Source organism: Protopterus annectens, chromosome 9.part0 (genome assembly GCF_019279795.1).
Source record: "Protopterus annectens isolate FY-2018-M chromosome 9.part0, PAN1.0, whole genome shotgun sequence".
NCBI classification, from domain to species: domain Eukaryota; kingdom Metazoa; phylum Chordata; order Ceratodontiformes; family Protopteridae; genus Protopterus; species Protopterus annectens.
The window spans coordinates 1,734,884,700-1,734,905,110 of NC_056743.1; the positions used below are offsets into that span (position 1 = coordinate 1,734,884,700).

Genomic DNA, 20,411 nt, shown 5'->3' on the forward strand with positions numbered 1-20,411 from the left:
AGGAAGTGGATTGGACATTCCAAACTGGATTTAGGTAAGAGTGTGCATGCATGTATGTGGTTTGAAAGAACAAGCATGGCATGTCTAGTCACCCGCTGGCATGAATATTGGCTGCAGATGATTGTCACTGTTGAAGTGACACCCCAACCCCATGTATAAAAATGGGGAAAAGCAGTTGTGGATGGATGGATGGAATGGAAAAGTACACTAGAGTTTATAACCTATAGGGTTAGGAAGAAGTACAATATATTTTGGAATAGTGATCTGGAGCAATTCTACTAATACAAAGGTTAGAGTTCAAAAAGAATCTCAGTGCACATGTAAATTGCCTGTTGCTGGTTGGTCAATTCATGTGACCACAGGAAAAAGCAATTAAGAGACAACGATGACCACAATGAGAAAGACCTCATTATTAGCTCATTAGAATGTGTCTCAGTTGCACTTTTTTACCAATAGCACTGTCAGACATGTGATGGTGGAGTATTTACTCTGGTAACCTACACATTACATTGGCAAAAACACTGTCTTGTCCTCACACACACATACATTCAGACACCCATACAGTTGTGTGTGCTCACACACACACACACACACACACACACACACACACACACACACACACACACACACACACACACACACACACACACACACAAAATCTCGCTCTCAATTATCTAAGTACCCCATATGATCACCCACACAATCACACACTTACACAGATATATACATTCATTTGGGTTCATTCTTGCTCCTACAGACATGCACACAAACACTTCCACTAACATAAACACAATACTACATCCTAACCACCATGCCTTCACTAAACTGACCTGTACCACAAATGTTCCATTGGAGTCAATGGGTGACTGCCATCTTTTGATAGTGTTAAATCAACACCTATGGAAGTTTACACAGCTGAGCAATTTGTTGAATCACTTGACTGTCTAATCTGAGAGCTGCAGGCATTTCCAGAGGAGGAGGACAGATGACTGGTTAGCCTCATTCCCATGTGCCTTGGACAGCAAGATCATTCTCCATGCTGATATTTCCACTTCAGAGAAATGTCAACACTAGGTTAACCTGTGACACAGAAAGGTTGCCAAGAGGGGGAAACCACTGGTGGTAAGGCTTCTCACTCCCTGTAATCCTTCCTGAAACTGAGGGAAAGTGCTTTTAGACAATGACATTATTTAAGATATTACACAGCTACCTAAAATAGATCACATTGACTGAAATTTTAATTCAGAATTGCAAGGTGCCAATATTCAGTACAGCTAACTCCAAACTCATAGATGTGGTTCCACATGAGATTGCAGATAAGCAACACCTAAAAATCTGACCAATCTATTCTGAGATTTTTTTAACATCTTTTCAACAGAAGCTTTCCAATAAAAATTCCATTTGACTATACACATTTATTAGCTAAATAACTTTACAGTGGATCCTGTGATTTTTGACTTATGAGTAGTCATCATCGCTGAGCAGACAAAAACCATCTTGGACAGTGAGAACAGCATCTTTTATTTTTTTACTATTTTACATGCTTTTTGGGACTTAAGACAGCTGCAGGATGATTAGCTACATTTTCTGCACAGCTTGATATAACAATTGGCATCCTGCATCATCAAAGCACTATGTGCCGACTCTCTCATGTAATTTAATTGGCCATAACATCTAGCAGGAAAGTTCTATAATGTTTTGTTTGGGGTGAACAACTAATTTCTTACCTTGCAGGAAAATCCATTCAGTCTTCTGGTTGACATCAGCAGTGTGTCTCTTCTAATCTGTTACAGACTGAGAAAGCTGCAGCTAAGATTTGATAATCAAAAAAAAAAAAAAAAAAAAAAACTTATCATTGTGGCACATATAAGCATTAATTTAATAATTTCAACGACTACTGCTTAACTGTACTTCTTAATTTGATAGTACTGTAACTTAACATTTGCTCATTTTATGTAAGATAGCACAAAAGCAGTTGGAGATGGACACCTAAAATTTGAAGATGAAATATTCTTTTATTATCTCTCCTGAAAAAGAAACAGTCATATCAAAAAGACATAAAGTCACTACAAAAGGGAAGAAGCAATTATCGTTTACCAAGTTAAGAGTAGAAACAAACTGCAATCTGAAAGAACTAAATGTGGCATTAAATCCAGTTCAGTCATCAATAGAATACATTGCCAGCCAATTCAACCCTATTAATGGCTCAATCAATCACATTAATGGCAGACTGCATGAATTGGAAAACAGAATATCATCTTGTTAAGACACATTGGCAAAATGCAATTCAGTTCTGATGTTCACTCAAAAGGCATTGCTTCCATAATGAAAAACTGCTTGATTTGGAAACCCATAGTCAGAGAAACAACCTTCTCATATAGGGATCCCAAAAATAATTTAACATGAAATCTTGTCTAAAAGGGACAGAAGATCTTCCTACAACTACTAATATACTATTATAGAGAGAGTATATAAAGCAATACACACTCAACAAATTTCTCAAAAACCTAAGATGGTTTATGTTAAACTGTTATATTACCAGGATCTAGTATTCATTATGAGAGCATACAGGAATAAACCAGACATTCAATGGCATGGCAATAGAATAATGATCTCACATGCTATTCCACTAGAGTATAAATTATTAAGGAAACAACTTGCTCTTTATTGCTCTTGTCTGATTGAGAATAACATTCAGTTCCATATTGTTTTCCCACCTAAGGTAAGTTTCTCCTTCAAGGCAGAAGAAGCCAAACCACTATTTTTAAAATTGTTCACTTTTGGGTGAGACAATATACAGATGCCTTCGTATGACTACAACTCACAATTATTTTCATTATGGTAGGTTTTAGATGTATTGCTTTCATTTAGAATGTGTGATGATGTTTTGGTGATTGGGTGATCATGCCGGGATCTTTTTTATATTGGTCTGAGGATTATTTTATGAATGGAGACTTTCACTGCCTTGCCTTACTGAATTACTAAAAAGCTACAATATAATTATTACATTTTTTCATACCTTCTAAACTTGAATTTTTTCCAACAGATTCACTTCCTCAGAGATGCTTACTTGCTCATACCATCTTTATCAGATATTTGAAATATTCCTTTCTGGTACATTTATCGCCTGGTCACTGAGAGTTTATACAAGGTACTGGAGCAGGCAATGATGACTCTCATGGTTACTTTACTCTATATTTATTTATTTCAGGTATATTACTATAATCAGACATCCTTTTTTTAATCAAATATTTTTATTGAATTAAGAAAATTATAATTTAACAATAATATGAACATCATAGATACAATTTTTGAACAAAAAAGAACAATGTAAAAGCCATGCTACAACTATATATACTATTTAAAGAGTCCCAGCATTGATAACATTATAAAAAATAGCAAAAAAATTGCATAATAAACATAAGATAATTAAGAAAGAATTAGAGTTTTTACCGAAAAGTTTCAATGAGAAAAGAGACCTTTATCCAAGGATTATTAACAAAATTTCTCAGATTTATTTCTCACTTCTTCCATTTTGGTTTCACTGGAAATCACTTTTTCAAGGAGGTTTAGAAAATCTTCCATAGTTGGAGAGGTGGTGGACTTCCATTTTCTTGTTATACACTTTCTAGCAGTTGCTAGTATTGTCCACAAGAGGTATTATGTGGCAATTCTTATTACAAAACCATCATTTATATTAAAGAACATTATTGATTTAGTTAGAGAAAAATTATCTGTAAATGCTTTAAAAAAGTCAATATTATCCCAAAAATGTTTCATAAAAAAGTCAATATTATCCCAAAAATATTTCAAACAGGCACATTCATAAAAAATGTAGATCCAATCTGCTTTACATAGGGGACATCTCCAACAAATACTGTTGTCAGTTTTATTAAAATTTTCAACCCTCTCATGAGTTAAAAAGGGTCTATGCAGGAACTTTCATGGAAATATATTCCAATATTGTCCTGGGATGTTAATTTTATAGAAGATAGTAATTTAGATTTTTCAAGTGAAGGATAATTGAGAGAGAAACTCTTAGTTATTGAGTTTCAATGTTTATTAGTGTAGTTTTATATTCTAATAGTATACCATGCAGTTTGGAAATGATATTGTTAATGTTAAAATTATTGTATAATACTTCAAATATTATAGGTGGTTGGTCTTTATAGGAAGAGTTACTAATAATTCTACTTAGTTCCTTTGAATAATTCACTGTACTTTGTAATAGTAACTAGTCTTCTGTCTGTAGATTAAATCCCTTAATAATGTGTTGCCCAGTTAAAACTTCTAAGTCTCTTATGCAATGGTTCTAGGATACAAATTTATTGTTCTCCCATTCATTGAAAAGATTAAAGTGAAACTTATCTGAAAAGTTTTTTTGTAATTTTGAAGGGAACAAATAAACCAAACCAAATTTTAAGGTCTGCATTGGAGTTTATTATCTTTCTGAAGTTATTAAAGCGATTGTTTATGATATTAAATTTTGTAGGTTTTGCCACATTGTATTGTTCATAGGTTCATACGTTTATAGGTGTTTACTAGGCCAATGGTGACAAGGGCCTTTTTAAGCTTACCCACACATCCCAAATCTGTGATACCCTTGATAAGTGTAAGCATGGGCCTGGGAGATGAACCCTTTACAAGTTACCTGTGTCCATTTAAGACATAGGTGCAAACCAGGGATGGGTTTCTTGTTTTCCATCAAATTGTCCAAGTTGCACTTGAATTGGGTTAGGGAGTAATTCTGCTTCACATAGATGGGAAGTCTGTTCCATAGATGGGGTAGTCTGTGGGATACATATCTATCTCTCCAGAAGTTCCTATTTATATCACAGGCAAGGTTTAACTCTTTAGAACAGGTAATTCTGGTGCTGTTTGTTTTGTGGATATGCAGGAGGTCCATCAGAGTGGGGTCTGACAATGCCCTGTATGGCAGGCATTGATCTTACCTCAAAAGCCTGTAGGTGAAAGAATACAGGGATAGGACCTTGAGGCGGTCTGCATAGGACATATTACTTATGCCCTGTATTCTTTTAGTGAGGAACCTCTGTGGACATATCAATTGTTTGATACGCCTAGTTAGGTACATACCAAAGGGGCAGTGTACTCAATGATAAATCTGATGAATGCTGAATACAATGGAACAATGACTTCCATGGACTTATTTCCCATACCTTTGTTTATAATTTGAGAACACAGAATGATTTCCTCACCACTGCAGACACATGATGATCAAAAGCTAGATTACTATCTATGTGTGTCCCTAAGTCCCTGACTACTGGGTCAACTCTAAGGGGTGTGTTGTCAATATGATATTTACCAGGGATGGACAACTTCCCAAAAGATACTATTATGTAGTTTTTTGTCTTTTAGTTTTAGTCCATGGCTCTGACACCAGTTGTTTGTCTGTGTCAGCCGCTGCTGTAGAATTTAGTCAGCCAGAGACAACTGACATTAGCCTTGACTTCTGAAAAACAAATACAAAAAAGTATCAGTCCAAGGACTGATCCCTGAGGGGATCCACTTGTGACTGGCCTCTTTGTAGAGATCGACTCTCCAATTCTAACTTCCTGGGTCCTGTCTGTGAGCCAGTTGTTTATCCATTGGGTGACATATGGGTTTGTACCTCACCCCCTGAGTTTGTCAACAATGCCCGAGGGGGGTATTGTGTCAAATGCCTTGGCTAGGTCAAGGTAGGCAGTGAGAATGATTTTGCCCTCATCCATTGCTTTGGAAACCTTCTCAAAGAAGTCCACCAGGTTGAGTAGGCATGATCTCCCCTTGATGAAACTAAACTGGGTTGGGTCCAGTGCCTGGAGGTTTACTATATCTCTATTGATCACCTCCATGACAATTCTTTCCATGGCTTTACATATAAGACTAGTGATGGCCCACCTTTATGCAGAGGGATGACTATTGCCTTTCTACATTCATGAGGCATAAAGTCTGTTTGGAGGCTACAGTTAAATAGTAATTCCAGAGGGCCTGATAAGTCATGTTTCATGCTATTTAGAAGGCATCTTGGGATATTGTCTGGGCCCATTGATGCAGTGTTCTTGGTCTTAGAGAGAGCATTGAGGACCTGTTCCCTAGTAATTGCAGGGGGAGTTATATTTGATGATCTTTCCTGAGGGAAGGTTGAGTGGGAGAGAGGAGTAAAGTTGGAGCTGAATTTATCAGCCAGGAGATTTGCTATATCTTCTGGCTCATTATAGGTGGCTCCATTTAAAATGAGCTGTGCACACAATAGTGTATTATCTTTCAGGTTGTGGACATAGCTAAATAATGCTTTGTAGTTTATCCGTGGCCTGGGAGGCCAAACATGTCCACATTTTGCTTTGGTAGACTTTATTTGTCCTCTGAGTTGTTTGCTTAGTTTGGTGAGAGTGGTTTTAACCTGCTGGGTGCTGCACCTTCTAATTTTTGCCATGATTTTCTTCCTCCTGTTATACAGCTGATTGATTTTGTGATTCCAATAGGGTGGCTTGTTTTTTGAATTAGTTCTGTACTTCTTCCTGGTGGGTACAGCTGTCTCTATGTGGCTATTAACGTGCTTGTACAGGGTTTCTGTGAACAGTCCTGCATAGGCAGAAATGTTCTCAGGGTTTATGGGGGTTTGAAATTTTGCCAGGTTCTCACTTAATATCATGAGGGTAGCCTTAGAATAGTTCCTGAATATTCCAGGTTTAGCTGGGGGTCCAGGTTTTATTTTTTCTTCAAAGAAGACAGTTTCTGGTTTAACCTTACCACATAAAGGCATTACAGTAGGGGGTGTGCAGCAGTCTCCCATATTAGTGAGGACCACATCCAGTATTGTTGCACCCCTGGCTGGTGTATTGACTATCGGGTCCAGGGAGTTTGTGTTTACAAAATCCAGGAATCTCTCTGCATGTACATTTGGTGTTGTATAGGATTCCCAGTTAATGGGGGGGGGGTCATTAAAGTCATCCATGAATATGGTATTAGGTTGGATGGCTAGTTTGTCTAATTATTTTAAATACATGGTATGGTATGTATGGAGTAACAAATAAAATACTAAAATTTGTTAGAAGATTCACTAATAAAAACTTTTGATATTAGCATATTTTCATTTAAAAATATAGATAAATGTAAAGACTTCCAGTTAGAACTAAAATTTGGTTCTACCCAGCTTATGATGTCTTTAAGCAGTGAGGCTCTTATGTAAGTTTTTATATCTAGGGATTTTATGCCACTTCTGTCCCAAGATCTAATGTGATGAATATAAGCTATTCTGTTCTTTTTAGGGAACCATAAAAAGTTTAATAAAATTCTGTGTAAATCTTTGGTAAATTTATTTCCATGAGGTGTGCCAAGGGCTAATACTATGTAGAGAATCCAAAGGACCATTTTTGGTAATTGCAACCTGTCTTCAAAAGAAAAGAATATGTTATTACACTTACTTATGTGGTTATTTACAAAAGATAATGGGAGGGATTTAGTAAACCTCCGTGTAAGACCAACGAAGGCTTACTTGGAAACGGCTGCCTAAGACTATGATGTCAGCGCGCCATGCATATTCATGAATGCACGCTGACTCAACTCTAAGGCTAACACGGACCATGTAGGAGTGCAGGGGACATGTCAGACTGCCGAGCAGTCCAAATATCCACGCCCCTGCAAGTGCCTAAATCTACAAATGTCAGCAGATATGAGCGAGTCTGCTCAAATGTGTATACCCCAACACTACACTCCCCCACATTCAAAACCCCTGTACAAATGAAATAAAAGGTAAAACAATTTTTTTTTATTATTCCCAAAATAATTGCCCGTATTTGCGCGTGTGTGCGCGGGTGTGCCCATTGCTTAGCTACAGTAAGCAGTTTAGACATCGAAGAGGAAAATAAACTACGACTATACAAATTAAGCCAAATTGCAATAGCATAGTGGTAGAGCCTTCGCACAAAGAGGACGCATTCTCAGTTCGAGTCCCGCCACTCCCCTTTCCATTTTCATTAGGAAATCTGTGCATAAAACTAATTCCTGACATTTACCTTTTAAATTCTATTAAAATGCATTGAAATGGCCTATGTAGTAGTGAACAATATTTTAAATATATATAAAAAGGCGAAACGGTCATACATACTAATGAATGCATAAGTAACCTATCATAAGCAATGTGAAGCACTGCTAAGCAACGTTTACCAGTATTAAGCACATTTAAGAATAATTGCCCATAGCTTAGCACTGCTTTAACTAGCGCAATGGCTTTGCGCGGAGCTGCGCATCATGCCAATTTGAGCATACAAAACATGTTTGCGCGGAGCTGAGCACCGTGCCAACTAGCGCAACATTGGGCACCATCGGGCAACATAGAGCAACATAGAGCAACGTTGGGCAAAGTAGAGAAAAGTCGGCTAAACATAGCCACACCTCCTAGCCGGTCAGGCCAGTAATAAAATAAAAAGTAATGACAGGCTTCGGACCCGAGATACTGTGCATCATAATCAAAGTACAGAACCACTAAGCCATGACAGCTTTTGCTGTTCATGCACTGTCAACATACATATACATATTAATGAAAGTTTACTCAGTGCTAAGCAGGTTTGCACTCAGCTGAGAATTTTCAAAAACGGCCAACCACAAATAAGTGCAGGAAATGAGCCATATTTAAGCCCCATAGGCAGGAATAATCGCCATAACTGGTTGTAGCTCCCATCTGCAGTCAGAATGGCCGGTGCTGGAGAGGGCTCTCATTTTTGAGTGCAACGGTGGGGTATTGAGGAGTCAATACTGATGATTTGGCTCCTTGTCCATCATCATGATGCAAGACTCCTGCAGGGCCAGTTCCAAGGCACGGAGTACAAAGCGGAGGCTTGGAACCATCTAGCACATGATCTCACCAGTGCCACAGGCATCTCTTGGACTGCTGAGCAGGTCAGACACCACCATGCAGACCTGAAGAGATGGAAGCAGGATCAACTGAACCAGTGGATACAGGAGGCCCATGGAAATGACAATGCCCCACTACTGAGTAGGTATCCATGGAATGGAGTATGTAAGAATAGCTATTGTAGTCTATATAATGGACAGGTATGTCTCAATATCCCTTCATTTACTTCACAGCTGCAGGTGTCTGTGCTGCGAATCACCAAGCCTATGCAGATATGCTGCTAAAGCTGCGCGATCAGGCAGGTTAGTAATTATTCTGCATGTATTGTTATATAAAATAAGTGAGAGAGCCAAAAAAAAGTGTTGTAGCCCAAATTTAAAGGCATAAAATGCCCTGAATGATTTATCTGCATGTACTGTTATATAAAATAAGTGAGAGAGCCTGAAAAAGAGTTTTGTAACCCATTAATAAAGGTAAATTAAGTCCTGAATAATATCTCTGCATGTACTGTTATATAAAATAAGTGAGAGAGCCTGAAAAATAGTCTTGTAACCCATTAATAAAGGTATAATACATCTTGAATAAGTCTTCTGCATGCACTGTAATATCAAATAAATGAGAGAGCCTCTAGAAAAGTGTGTAATGTAATTAATAAAGGTATAATACCTGGAGTGTGTCCGTGTCACTTACTTTGAAATATTGTTGTACTCTTGCATTATATAAATAGTACTGTTGTATTAAGTGCTGTCAACCCACAGTTGGGCAGGCCCATATAAAGTGGATGAAGGGAGTGCCAGTAGCTGTGAAGCATACATACAGTCCTCAACAGTTGGTTAATGGCTGGCATGCATAGGTAAATCTGGCACATGAGTAGCTTGTTAATGTGTTCCCCAGAAATGTGAGTGTGCTTCTAGAAATGTAGGGGACTGTAGAAATATAACTGATAATGTCAAGTGAACACATCCAGATATGTAGATATATAAATATAAATAAAATATATAAATACATAGCAGTAACATCTGTATCATGGACAGTTAGTATGTCAGATATAGGTCAGGTATATAAGGAACTAGTCAAACCCATTACACAACTTAATGCACGTTGCCTAGTGTAATAATACGTGTACAGAATATACACTTGCAGTCAATAGGAATGTAGTGTAAACTATAAGTACATATAAGATGTTAATGGAGGTATCTTTTTACACCCTACTGTATGTGCATAAACAATGCAATTCCACACCTCAATGGGTATGTCTAATCTCAAAACATTTGTTGGGACATATGTCATATTGTTCTATAAATAACTGCATTTACTTTGATGCATGTGCCCTGTTCAAACACCACAATCTTGGTGGCCTATTGCCACCAATCAATCCTGCATGCTGTTGGAATGTCCACTGTTGTTCTATATATGCATGTGTTAAGCTTGATGTTCAACTGTTGGAACTCTGGTGTATTGGGTTAATGGGAATATTACTGCATGCTGTTACAACTAATTTGGAATGCTGTTGGCTGTTAACAACCCATAATGTCATTAAATCCTCCAAAACATAGAACGTATGGGAAGGCCGGTCCCAGCGGACCCACCTGTCCCACCTCAGCTGGTGATGGCACCTGGCACTAGCAGGTCCGGTGCCCATCCCGTGACCTCCTCCTCCTTTGGCTCTGTGCCACCTTTGGGTGGAAGTGCTGCAGGGGAAGGGGCTCATCCTCCTGTGCAAGCGTGGCCAGAGTAGGGCCACCTTTCACCCTCCGAACAGTCCAGGCTGTGGTGCGTAGGGAGATCTGGCGTTCAGTCACTGATCCTCTACGCCAGCTTGAAGCGAGAGTGGCATGACTCACAGGTGAGCCTGCCCCATCTACGCGGCCCCCAGCACAGCCACCCTCTGGGCTGTGAAGGTGCAGTGGTGACTACCCATGGGTGGGGATGTCAGTTCCACCATTGCCATCTGCGGGCTCATGGGCTTGCAATTTCCAAACATCCTTCCCCGTCAATGGTGTTCACCCCCCCATGTGTCATATTCTGCCCCTTTATGTGTCTTGTTTGTCTTGTCTGTTTACCTCCCCAACCTACATCCCCAAATATACCTACTTCCCCTACCCCACATTCCACTGTCACCTGTAAAAAAAAAAAAAAAAATGGGCAATCTGCTCCCAAAAAAAAATTATGACCCATACATAGCTGCCCATTTTGCACAAATGTCCGCTGGACACAGAAACTGTAATTTAATTGGCAGTTCTACATACTTCGTTGTCCGCACCCCTCTCTCAGGGGTGGAAGGTTTCAAATTTCCCTCCAAATTACTAGTATATGCACAGCTGTTGCTGTTAAAGAAATGGGCAGCTATGGACCTTCCCTACACTCGTCCTGCATATCCCGAGCTGTTTTCCCTACTGTCTTACCCTCTTTGTACCCCTTTTTCACCACTTTCCTATCACCCCATTTTCATTTCTTTCAAAGAAACTATCGCGGGGGTTAGTGGGAGTAAATGAAAATATCTCAATAACTAAGTATGTATGGCAGCTAATTGTATAACTAGAAAAGAAACTAAATACTCCCATGTAGCTTGTGTCAGCATTTGTAGGGGTGAGTACAATTCTACACTGTCAACTGTGTACTGGAAGTGGCAACATTCAGGTCTGAGTACAACATTCAAATCACTGGCTACACCCCTAGCTTCATATATAAGAAGTATACCAACCTTCTGACTTACACTACGGTGTCCACAGCAAACAAGCATGGGCCCCACTTTGGAAAGCTGAAAGACCTATGCCTACCTGACCCAACAGTGCAATTTATAGCATTGGGTTGCTATGACAGTGAGTACTGCAATTACCACACAGCAGGCTGCATGCAATTACCAAATGGTGCCCACCAATTAGTACAGAGGCCATCACATGCACATGTGCAGATACCTCTAAAAGCAGGCTGTACTTGCTGTCCACACATGCAATCATTTCATTGCAGCCATGGAGAGAGAGAGAGAGAGCGAGCGCGAGCAAGCAAGCGAGACACAGAGACACACACACAGACAGACACCGGCAACAACAGCAACAGCAAAAAAAAAAAAAAAATCAACATAATAACAAAAAAAAAAAAAACATATAAATAAAAAAAAAAATTATTACAACACACGGAATGTAATAATACAAACCCAAACAAGGTAAAGGTATGCAACTGATATGTGTTTACTGGCATGTAGTGGATGTTTTTGCAGAGTACTCTACATACTTTGAATCATCCATATGTGGCAGCAGTACCTATCTATGCACAGATGCCCTGCATAACTACTGCCATGGAGAAATCAGTGTGTAGCTGTGTGCAGTGGGATATGACTGTGATATATGTAGTTCAGCATTAAATGTCAAACATCTGATCCATGTTATCTGTGTTCTGTACAGTAGTGTGTACAGTGGCTGTTTGGAGGAGTAGCGCATACAGTTATATAAACAAGGATGTGACAGAGTAACAGATGCATGATAGTCAGATTAACGTGTAGCTTAGCACTGGCAACAGCTGTATCAGGCTAGTATGCTAATCTAGCATTTGCAGCTATATATACTCTCTCTAATATTACTGTGTGCTCACATGTGACACCTGTTCATGTTGCAGCAAAGCCAAACAGGTCAGCCATGAGGTCCATGGACTTACAACAGTGTGGACCTTGTGTGTGTATGACACACACATATGGAGAGATCTGTCTTTGTCAGATATATTAGCATCTGTACATGTGCATAGAGCAAGGGACATACTGCAACTGTTTGTGAAGGGAGGACATATATATGTTGTTGAAGGTTGTTATGTGCATACTTCTATGTAGGTTGTAGTGTGTGGCAAACAAGACAGCATACAGTGCTGGTATATGACATGTGGCGGTTAAATGCTGTGGGTATGAATTGTCAGGTTTGCAGTCTTGCAGCCAGTGAGGTCTGCTAAAGCTACATGTGCTAAGAACACCTTCAATGCATTCTGCACAACACTGTGCAATATTAGTACATAACAGTATACCTCACAACCTTCGCATAATTGATATTCCCACCATGAAAGGTGGACCGTATATGTGCCTATATGTATATCCATATGTACACCAATGTATGTTTATATTTATGTGTGTGTGTATATATATATATATATATATATATATATATATATATATATATATATATATATATATATATATATATATACATATATATATATATATATATAGAGAGAGAGAGACAGGGTCATATTTACTGAGACAGATGTGCCTGGTGACAAAGCCATGGACTCCAGCTCAATGTTGAAACTGCATTGGTATCCCTTCTGGCAAAAACACCGTGCCCATGAACTACCACATAGGTGGTAGTCTACTTAACACCGAAAGTGTGATAAGAGACCATGGGATGCAGGTGGACAGTAGTCTCCCCTTTGATAATGTGATAAACTGTGCTGCTCTTTCCCTCTATTTGGACTAGAATCAAGCCTCCCCTTGAAGAAACCAAGGAAGTATGTGCACCATCTGCTAAACCTACTGTTCTTTAGTTATTTTAGCCCCGCTAGGTGTTCTGAATGCTTCCCTGCCAAGAAGCCAGCAGTCAGCCCTTCCTCTTCTTTTTTGTACAGCCACCCTTCCTCTTCTACTCGCTCCACTTATCTACACTGTCCTCATCCTCCTCCTTTTACTTATTCTACCCCTTTGACAACCTCTGTGGACCTTAGTTGCATCCCAGCACCTGGCCACTAGATGGCACCCTCTCCCTATTAATCTAATTACTGCCTTGTACTCTATTTCATCTTTATCTTCTTCCCCTTTAATCTGTAAAGCCCTATTTCTTACTTTACTCTCTTAATCCACTATAGTCCTCTCTTTCATACTACATCTCTGTCCCCTGTACTTAACTGTTGCTTTCCCCACTCCAACAACAGATTCTTGATCTTCCCTTGCCTTCCTGGACCTCTGCTGTCCTACTCTCCTACCTTGCTGCATTGCTCTTCTCTCTCTCACTCCCACTTCACATCTGTGTGGATACATCTGTGTAGACCAGCCCCCCCCCCAAAGATACGTTTATCTTACACTTCTCTGTCCACTATCACTACTGGTAAGGCCCTTACCTTCCTCCTATATCCAAACTTTCTCTATCTCTTCAGTTCTCCACTGATAGTTTTTCTTCCTGGCCTCTCTCCTTCTGTGGCTCTTCCGCTCCGTTAAGCCCTGCAGGCTCACTCCTCCCCTACCCTGCCCCAAATCTGCCCACCCCAGTACATCTACATTTATAGTCCCTCCCAGCCCCTCCCTATTGCACTCAGCCTATCCCATCACTTTGCTCCTCCCCTCCTAGAGATTTCTCTTTAAACCACCCCTCCCCTCTCACTCCCTTTCCTGACTGCTCTCTCTCATACATCCCCTCCTTATATCTCTATACTCCATAGCCTACCCCTTCCCTATCTTCCAATATCTATCCTACACTACTCCTCCGTGTCTCTTCCACACTATCTCACCTCATTTACATGTCTTTTCATTCTTACCACTCTGTATAATGCATCTTCCTATTCCAATACCACACTACCCACCTCTTTTTCACCCCACTCATCCTCCACTATCTCCTATCCACATCCTTCATCCCTCCATTTTTATTTAATATCCCCCTCCCTCCTTCAACCAAATCCATTTCATTACTTTAAACTAAAACACCATACACTCTACATAAATCTCCCAGTTTCAAATGTAAATTACATCTCCCTTTTACTTTACTCCGTAATTCTAAGTTTCAACTCCTCTATTCCTTCTCTTGTCTTGCTCTTGCAGGAGATGTCCATCCTAACCCTGGGCCAACACCAACTAACATTCTCTCTCCCACTACCTCCACAAATAGGCATAATAATAAATACCTTAAATTCATTACCATTAATACCCAGAATTTAATAACAAAATAACAAACTTCCATGCCTGGCTAAATGTAACTGAACCTGACATAGTAGCAGTAACAGAAACCTGGCTAAAACCTCAAACTAGTAACTCTGAAATTTTACCACCTGGCTACCAAGCACTTAGGTCCAATTGCCAAAACAAAAAAGGAGGTGGTGTAGCCTTAGTCTACAACTGCCTGCTAAATCTTAGCCTATACCAAAATACCATTCCTAATTTTAATAATGCAGAACTAGTCATAGGAATCCTCAAAATAAACAACTTCAAAAGCATCTGTATTATAACCATCTATATCCCTCCTGGAGACAACTCCTCCACCCTAGAGAATATTCTGTGTTGGGCCTCAAACAATATTAAACAGGAGACTTTCATTCTAGGTGATGTAAATATTGATTGGAATACAATTAATAACAATACTCCCTTTCAGTCTATCAATCTTTATAATTTTACTCAACTAATAAACAAAATTACCAGACCTAACAAAACTAACCCTCCGGGGTCCATCTTGGACTGGATTCTAGTCAGCCACCCTAACAATATCTCCAACTCAGGTACCTTACCAGACTCATTAAGTGATCATCTCCCAGCCTTTATTAACCAAAAAACCCAACAGCTCCCACATCAACAACAATATGCCCACTCTCGCAACCTAACTAATTTTAATCCTTCAGTATTTTCAGAAAACCTTAAACTAACAAACTGGGATTCACTAAACACTCTTCCCCTAGATGAAGCCCTAGAACTCTTCAATACTACCTTCCGTAAAGTCCTAGATTCCCAAGCCCCTCCCGTACAAAAGGATAAAGTTCAACTCTGCCCCTTGGCTAACTAAAGACACCAAAACTCTAATGCGACAAAGGGACAAAACTTGGAAACTATACAACAATAATAAAAACTCAGCCTCTTTACTGCAATTTAAGCAACTCCGCAATCTTGCTAAAAAACTTATTATGAAGGATAAGAAATCTTACTATGGCAAACTTCAATCTACCCTCACAAATAATCCCAAAAAATTCTGGAATTCCATCAATTCACTCTTACATCCAGGTACAAAATCCAATCCCTGTCCAGACATTAATAAGACTGACACTGAAATCGCAACTCTCTTTAACTCCTTTTTTACTGGCTCAATAGCTGAACTGACTAAATCCTTTTCCACTTCCACCCCTACCCCTAACCCAATGCATCCTTCCACACCCATCCCTCACTCCAACTCTCATAACCCCCCTCCCACTTTCATTCTACATCCCGTGTCTACCACCAGTATCAAACAACTTCTTCTCAAACTCAAACCATGCTCCAATGGCCTGACAACATCCCATCACTCTTTCTCAAGCTCAGCAAAATGGCATCGCCATACCTATCAGCATTCTCATCAATAGATCCATCCAAGAATCTTACGTTCCCAAACTTTGGAGAGCTGCCCACATTCTGCCCCTCCATAAAGGAGGCAAAAATAACACCATCTCTAACTTCCACCCAATAGCAATTCTTTCCCCAATTTCAAAAATTCTTGAAAAATGTATACACCAGCAACTCATGCCCTACCTTCTCAATAACCATCTCCTCACTCCTACACAACATGGGTTTCGGCCTGGCCACAGTACCATAACTGCTCTTCTTTCCTTCCTAGAAATTGTCAACCAAGCCCATGACTCTGGAAATATTATCTCCACTGTTCTTCTTGACCTTTCTAAAGCCTTCGACACTATATCCCACACTCTCCTTCTCAACCACCTCTCTAACCTCAATCTCTCCCACAACTCTCTTTCTTGGTTCAGAAGTTATCTCTCTGATAGATCCCAAGCTGTGAAATGGAATACTGGTACCTCAAACTTCCTACCAACTCCTACCGGAGTCCCTCAGGGTTCTATTCTCGGGCCTCTGCTCTTTAACATCTTTATTAATGTTCTCCATTCTTCCATTCCTCTTGCTCAAATAGTACAATACGCAGATGACTCCACTGTTATCTGCTCTGCCCCTAGCCTTCCCGAGCTCCAAGCCAAAACCCAGTTGGCCTTCACAACCATAGAAAATTGGATGCTTCAAAATCATCTTTCCCTCAATGCCAATAAATACCACATCATTCTCTTCTCCCCCTCAAAAGCTCTGACTCTTGATAAGTCATCCTTCATCATTTCCAGCCTCTCCCAGTCCTCAATAGAAGTTGTTAGTAGTGCTAAATTACTCGGAGTAACCATTGATGAACACCTGAAATTTAATAATCATATTCAACTCAACATAAAGAAAACTCATCAGAAGCTCGGTATGCTTTATAGAAATGCAAACTTTCTTACTCCATCTTCAAGACAAACTCTCGCCACTACCTTCCTTCTCCCTTCTCTACTGTATGGTGCTCCTCTTCTATCCAATCTCTCCACTTCTATCTCCTCAAAACTTGAAAGTTGCTACTACAAAATTGCCAAATTCGCTACTAACTCTGCTCATTCTACACACCACTGCATCTGCCTCCATAGTCTTCAATGGCTAGAACTCCCTAATCAACTCAATTTCCTCCAACTTACTACTGCACACAAACTAATCTTTAAACCCACTGCTTGCCCAGCATTATCTAATATCTTAACCATATACACTCCTCCAAGGCCCCTAAGATCTAGCCACCAAAATCTTATTTCAGTATACAAACCCAAACGACCCCCTGGCCAGCTCCTACTTTCCTATACTACAGCAAAAAAATGGAACTCACTTCCTCCCCTTCTAAGAGCCACTACAAACTATGAACACTTTAAATCTCTTCTCCATTCTCACCTCTTCCAAAATTGGAAATGTAATTGTATACTTCCTACCTAGATCTCAATATATCCTAGTTCCACCCCCCCCCCAGTTCCCCTTTTTCTGACACTCGCCTTAGCTCCCCTCTCTCTTCATTATCTCCTCCTTCCTCCCTGATTAAACCCTTTATTTTCCTTCAACTGCTCTCATCCCACTGCCCACTTGTATGCTTACTCTCACCTTTAAATCTTTTGCCTTTTTTTCAAGGTGTTCTCCTGGACTCAATCACAAAATTGTTGTCACTAGTTTATCTGTTCTTTTTCTATCCTCTTTTGGACAACGCCCCATTTAATTTCTTTGCTTCTTCTTCATTTCTCCCATGCTTCCCTGCTCTTGCATTCAAACTCTATCTACAATTTCCTTTTCCTTTCCTACTTTACTAACATTACAGTTGCATTAATATATCATTTCCTTATGTATAGTGCCCAATGGTGATGGGATGGTGGGGTTAAGGTGTTTGCCTTACAAACATAAAGTGCAGGGTTTGAATCTCAAAACAGAAAAATTGTCTAGGCTTAAAATGGCTCACAAGGGCAGTTAGCCTAGTACTAAATCTATGAATGCACCTCATTCTTATTTGGAAATTGTTAAAGTATTATGCTATTAGAACAGAGTGTGTTTTTGTGTGTAATGTATTAGTTTAGAGCTTTTCTGCTGTGTTTTTGTGTGTAATGTATTACAATGGAGCTTTTCTCCCTGGGCCTCCACTGAAAACGGGCTTTCGGGCCCAGTGGACTTCCCCGGTTATCAACTGGAAATAAATAAATAAATAATAATCACAGTAACACACTAGTCATGTAATCGTCTACCTGCCACACCTCATCACAAAAGGTGTGTCATCCAGGGAAATATAGGTCAGTGTTCCCCTCTACTCATCATACATAAAGCCCATTATAGAGTATAATGCCCCGAGTGGTATGTACCTCACAAGACATCCACAGCAACTGGAAACGACAAAGACATACCTCACAAAGAGTAATACCAGCCTCAAACAGATGCCCTACGCAGACCATCTCACAAACCCACAACTATACTGTGTCGCATATCGCCTACCCAGAGGTGACCTCTGCCTAACATACTAAGCTATGTAAAAACCAGAGCTGTTGGACATGCTGCACGTAAACAGATCACAATCTCTATGAGCTACACGCTCTAGGGACCCAAACCTTTTGACCACAATAAACAGCACATGCTGGAGGGATAGATTCCCATCTCAGAGACATCCCATACTCTGGAACAAACCAACTATCCATTGCAAACAAAGCCCCTATTAAGCAGTTGTCATAAATAATCATGAAGACTGTATGGGAGATAGTGAATACAGCCAGGCAATCACCTCTGTGTCTCTGCTTGACAGGGCCACGTGAAATGCAATAACCTGTGTGTAAAAGGCCAGGGTAGTGTATGGCTAGGCTTCTATAGGCCCTAGGGCCAATAGCCTCTTACCTACCTATGAAGTGATACACACCCACATGTACTTGTTGCAATAATTGCTATGTGAGTTTGACAGACTGTGATGGTGAATGTGTTGGTGAATGTGTCACAGTTCGGTATATGTGTGATAGCTTAGTGGGAAACTGTTTCTGTCATGGTATTATGTGTCCTAGCTGTGATCCCAGCAAAAGATGTGTATACAATTGCTAGACTGAAAAAGCAGTATGCCATACGTTCTGACGTAGTCCCTTGTTGTCGACTGGGGTGCCCATTGTAGGTTAAAGCAGTACATGCATGCTTATTGAGTGTTACTGCTGGTGAATCCAACTCCTGTATGAACTGTAGTACTACCTGAAGCTGTATGCCTAAACAGCACAGTATGGTGTATGTCCACATTCATTAGAACCACTGTTTTGTGTGTTCCCTGTAGTCCTCACAGATTACATACCTCAGGCATACGGTCTCATAACTATTGACACACAGTACTGTAAGAAACACAGGTAAAGATCACCTGTGTTGCCGTACCTATGTGTCTGGTATGTATGTCTGATGTGTGTGTCTGTATATGCCTGTACCATGGCCTCGGTCATATGTGAGTTACAGGATATAACTGCGGATCTAGCAACATATATAGTGTAGTATAGCAGTATGCCACCTATATTCACGAATGTGCACATATGTTAGGCAGGGGTCTGCCATCAATGACTAGTGTGGTATACTGGTAATACTGTCACTGGACTTTACAATCATTGCAATGGATTACACTTTTCATGATTCATTAGCATGATATATACCTCCTGTGTCTAGGTTGTGCATTGTGTCACATACAGTGTGCCATGTACTGTTGTATAGTATTGCATACTGTTGTAAGTTTGTTGCTGTGCAAAACATGGTTTGATATATAGATTGTGCCAGGCACTGTCAGGCAGTTGTGGGTTGAGAACTGACATGTGGTATTGAAAGTGTGTATCTTCTGACAGCCAATAGGTTGCCATATATGGCAGTTAATTGATATCTGTACATTAGAAATATACGTGTGCCTCATGACTTGCTCACACATATTGTTTCATTGTCTTCCAGGGTTATGTCCCACCATCGTAATCCCACCTATAGCACGGCGGAGGAAGAGGTTATAACATCCAGCCTGGTGCAGCAGTATGTCCTGCTGTTCTCTAGCACCAGCAAGGACCAGCAGGAGCGGACTGCACTGTGGCAAGAGCTTGTCCATCGGGTAAATGACATAGGCATGCATAACTGGACATATGAGCAGGTACGCCAAAACTGCAGTGATTTAATTAGACATGTCCGGCAGTGTGGGTCTGATATCCGCAGACAGCAGCTTGCCACAGGTGGAGGGTAGGCATCCATTCCCCCCTCACCAGAGTGGTGGAGCTGCAACTGAGCCAGGTGGCTCCTGGC

The 20,411-nt window shown here is 40.1% G+C and overlaps 1 protein-coding gene across 1 annotated transcript in view; it reads left to right on the plus strand.

The window, feature by feature from the left end:
• LOC122812233 (adhesion G protein-coupled receptor E2-like) overlaps nt 1-20,411 on the plus strand; it is a 1,024,993-nt gene that overhangs the window by 443,420 nt on the left and 561,162 nt on the right. The window lies entirely within an intron of this gene.